The following is a 4,913-nucleotide window of genomic DNA, read 5'->3' as shown; positions in this document are numbered from 1 at the left end:
ATAAAATATAAATGTTACGCCAAATTATAAAATTATAAAATATAAATACGGATTTTTATCTTAGGAGAGAAATTAAAAAAAACATTTTTTTTAATTTGATAGAATAAAATTATAAAATTTTATAAGCTAGATTAGGCAAAGGGAATACGCAATCAATGGAAATAAATAAAACTAGCATTACTAAAGGAAATAAATAAAACCAACATTACTAATGAAATGGGTTCAAGTACAATATCTGTATATACATCGAATATCAATATAAAATATGTAGATAAACTACGCCTGATTCGTGCGCCGCCTGCGTCGAGACCTAACATATTCTAGCTGGTCCTATGTGACACTCTTGGCCATCCTGAGGCATTCTTCGATCACCTCATGTGTCGATGAGCCTGGCGTGACCATCCCTAGGCTCAGATGGCGCTCCGACCTCTCAACAATCCCATGGAAAACTTCCTGTTAAATAGAAAACAAATAGATCACATAAATTATTATGAAAATATTGACGTAAATGACGTAAATTATTAGTATTACTTACCACTACATGTCTAGGCTCCTCCACAGCGGGCCTTACAGATGTCGACGGTGCTCCTAGATCTGGCACATGAGGGATATCTGTCTGTGGGGCCTGAGGGACGACCCGGGGCTGCGGAGCATTACCATCTGGCAAAGGATCTGATGCCTGGCCTGGTATCATGATGGTATCATGAAAGGATGCAAGATGCGGAAGAACCAGTCCATGTAGTCGCTGACACACTGACCTGGCACAACGCACACCTCACCTGCTGGAACCATATGATCCGAGTAGTGCATCCACCTGTCGTGTATATCATCATACGACACCCATGAATCGATAGGCGAAGCAGGAATGGTCTATGTGTATCCAAACTGCTGCGTGACCCTCTCTGGTCGGTAATACACAGCAACGGGCCTCCAGTGCAGGAGACCGGAATAGCATGAAATCAAATGGAAGTCCCAGATCGGTCGATGCTCCCCATATGGGATCCAACAGACATCTGGAATCCGGAGTCAGTCTAGGCGCTCCCTGTATTCCAGTGTACGTATGCTCTTCACGATCTCCTTTGTTGCAATCTACCTACAGGCACGCAGTGAATCCTCGTCGTAGTCCTGATCAGCAGTGGACTCCACGACTGAGGGAAAATGCTCGTATATCCAGCACTATAGAGGTAACATCAAAATGATAAACATTAATAAGTCTAACAAAATTTAAAGTTAAACATTATCGAACCTCAACGAATGAAAAACATGTTTGTTACCTATAGCAGTGTGATGCAATTGCCAAGCTGTCGGCTGCTGTTGATAGAAGCATCATTCAGCTGGTTGTACATATGCATCAGCGCAGCTACTCCCTAGGCATACCTCCCGGTCTGACTAAGGTCACGAAGGGCCTCCAAATACACAACATGAACATTGGTTGCACTTTTGTTAGCAAACAGAGTGCAACCCAGAAGATGAAGAAGATATGCGCGAGCCGCAACTATCCAATGACCTGCCTGGCATCGATGCTCATAGATATCACATTCCCATTGCAGGCGTACGTATGGTCCATGAAACTGCCCTGTCTCAGCCTTGGCAACCTCTACAGAGACCATCAATAAGTCCACCAGCATCTAAACCGCATCATCCACGTGCAAGGGCTGAAAGGCGTGCAAGTCACCAACCACAAGCAGATGCAGAAGCGACAAGATGGAAACTAGACATCTCCCTGTGTCACCTCTCGACAAACGAGGACAAAAGTCCTCGATCGCTAGTGTCTACCGAACACGCGATCAGAGGACTTAGTCCTGTCCCAACAACTAGTCCCTCAATGGCAGGGACAGGCCTGCCTAAACTATGGACCTTCGTCCCGTGAGAGGATAACTTCAACTCGGGACGCTCCTGAATTGAGGTATAAAGGAACGCAAAATTTGTTAAAATCATCATTTAAAGGAAAACTAATTTCAATCATAAAGTATAACTAACAAGTAACTAAAAATAAATATTATAAATACCTCTCCCGTCCATACGCTGCAAGCAACGTGATCCGCATACTGGGTCAGCACGGATGGGTCGCTCGGACCCCCCAGAAATCCCTCATGCTCATCCTCAGCAGCCTGGGTGCTTGTGTCTGCAGGAATGTCTACGCCAGTGTCCGCTACATCAGTTGGTGCCATCGGGTCATCTGAGAATACATCAGCCTCTACATCTGGTGTAGGGAGCACTGGCTTATCGCTTCCTCCATGCGGATGCGATAGGTCATCGACATTGTGGAGCATCATCGGAATCATAACGATCTCCTCTGCCCACACCATGACCTACGACACGACCTAATCCTCTGGTCCTAACACAAATCAGTACCACAAATTCCATCACTGATTTCATTCACTCAAATTTCATTGGTCTAATGCAAATTTCATCGACTCAAAGTCACGCATGTTGTAAGGATTTGATTGACTTTAGGGCTGTCATTCAGTCAATTATTTATTTGCAAAGTTGTCAGCATTACATTTATGTATTTGAAAAGTAGAGTTTAAATGTGTATTTTTTAGAAATTTTAGACAATTAAAAATCTATCAAACCAACCAGAATATATGCCATTCCTCGTACATTTATAACACTGCATGTATTAGAGGTATGCACCATATTCACCAACCAGAATATATGCCATTCCTCGTACAATTGGTAGTGGCTCAGTTCCTAGAGTTTCCTTTGAGAAGAACAGTTCTTGAATTTTCAAGAACGTGGTATATATGATCCTATGCCACCTAGTTCCATTTTCCTAAGCAAGAAAGAAAGAAAGTACCAATGGTGGGGGAGAGGTCATTAATGGAGTTAGAGTTGGAGATGAAGCTGAGAAGAAGATTACTCTTGTGATGTAAGCTCCATTGGAGCTTGTAGGCCTAGGATCTTCATCATCAATGGATTCCTTTGCTTCTTCAAAGATGAATGGCAGCGGAATGGAGAAGGAAGAGAGAGAGGAGATGCCACTTCAAGGAGAAGATGAGTCTAGAAGAAGCTCATCAACATAGGAGGCCATGCATAAGAGCTTGGAGGAAGAAGGAGATGAATGAAGGGAGAGGGAGAGAAGAGCACGAAATTTTGTGCTCTAAGAGAGGTCTGAAATTTGAAGTTTAATTTTCAAATGATCAAAGTTGTAAAAATGCACACACATAGCCCCTATTTATAGCCTAAGTGTCACACAAAATTGGAGGGAAATTTAAATTTCTATTCAAATTTCACTTGAATTTGAAATTGAATTTGTGGAGCCAAAATTTCACTAATTATGATTAGTGAACTTCAAATATGGTTCAGCCCACTAATCCAAGACCAAGTCCAAGATTCTCCACTAAGTGTGCTTAGGTGTCATGAGGCATGTAAAGCATGAAGGACATGCACAAAGTGTGAATATATGATGTGGCAATGGGGTGTAGCAAGCAAATGCTCACCCCCCCCTCTAAAATTTAATTGGATTGGGCTTCTCCCAATTCAATTAAATTTATTTCTCAACACACACATCAAATATTCACTTAATGCATGTGAAATTACAAAACTACCCCTAATACAAAACTAGTCTAGGTGCCTTAAAATACAAGGGTTGAAAAATCCTACATTTCTAGGGTACCCTATCTACATTATGGAGCCCTTAATACAAGGCCCAAAATTAATGAAATCTTAATCTAATATGTACAGAGATATGTGCGCTCATACTTAGCCCATGGGCCCGAAATCTACCTTAAAGCTCATGAGATCCCTAGGGCCTTCTCTTGCATCTTTGGCTCAATCTTCTTGGAGTCTTATATCCAATGCCCTTGGGGGATAGGATTGCATCATTCCTTCCCCCTTGAAAAGTATTTGACCTCAAATCCAAAGGTTCTTGAAACTCATGGATTCTTTCCTCAACACCTGTAAAAATAATAAAAAACATATGTATTAGTGATGTTGGGTATGTTAGAGTACGATAAGGATTGTAAACCTCTTTCCTGGCCATCTTCCCATGAGAGAATATAGTTCCTCACCAACTCAATGAGTGGTGTTACAAGTATAGAAAAATATGGGATAAACCTTTTGTAACAGTTTGTTAAGATATTGAAGCCCCAAATTTCCCTTATACTTGGTGGAGTAGGCCACTCAGGAATGACCTTTATTCTCTTAGGGTCCATGGGAAGCCCTTGATCACTATTTAAAAGGTCAGGGAAAGTAATGGAATAAAACATACCTTTTTCTTTATTTTCATGTTGATTATTCCTACAAAAAATTATAACAAACCTAAAGTGTCCCACATGAGCACCTAGGTTTGCATTGAAACAAAAAATAAGAACAAACCTTCCTAATGAGTCCCTATGTACATAAATCATGAAGATGTTGGGTACATGAGTGATTTTACAAAAGAGTGTTGCACCACTCAACACATTCATCATACCACCTATCATAGGGATTTGGTGCCTAATAATACCTATTTTTGGCACAAACAAAGCATAAGGATTTAAGCTCTTGCGAACCAAACCCTCATCCAACAACTCCTTTACTTGAGGAATAACCTCAAGCTTAAGAGGTATGGCAGTGCTAAGGGATGTTTCCCTTGATAGGATAAGGTAGAAAGATTGTTTAAGAAGGAGTGCTATTTTAATATCACCTTTTCTTGCAAAATGATTTTCCTTCTTAACAATCTTCTTGGAGGAATCCTTTTCCTCCTTTTCCTTCCCCTTGGACTTTGAAGACAAGGCCTTACTATCCTTCTTTTTCTTTTGTTTTTCTAGTTTTTCTTCCTCATCCCTCTTATCTTTCATAGTTAGTTGATCTTTGGCCACCTGTGAAGGTGTTTGAGGATGCAACACAAATTTAGTGCCAAGATGGGTGAGGGTAATCTCATTAGTTAGGCCATTGTAAATGATCTTCCTATCAAATTGCCACGGTCT

General features: G+C 41.0%; 1 pseudogene; it reads right to left on the bottom strand.

Moving 5' to 3' along the window:
* Window positions 1–276: 276 nt before the first annotated feature.
* On the bottom strand, window positions 277–2,367 carry LOC114383932 (annotated as a pseudogene).
* Window positions 2,368–4,913: the final 2,546 nt, after the last annotated feature.

The sequence above is a fragment of the Glycine soja genome, chromosome 14, assembly GCF_004193775.1.
Source record: "Glycine soja cultivar W05 chromosome 14, ASM419377v2, whole genome shotgun sequence".
Taxonomy (NCBI): domain Eukaryota; kingdom Viridiplantae; phylum Streptophyta; class Magnoliopsida; order Fabales; family Fabaceae; genus Glycine; species Glycine soja.
Note: the sequence above shows the minus strand (reverse complement) of the source record. Positions and strands in the feature narration are given on the sequence as shown.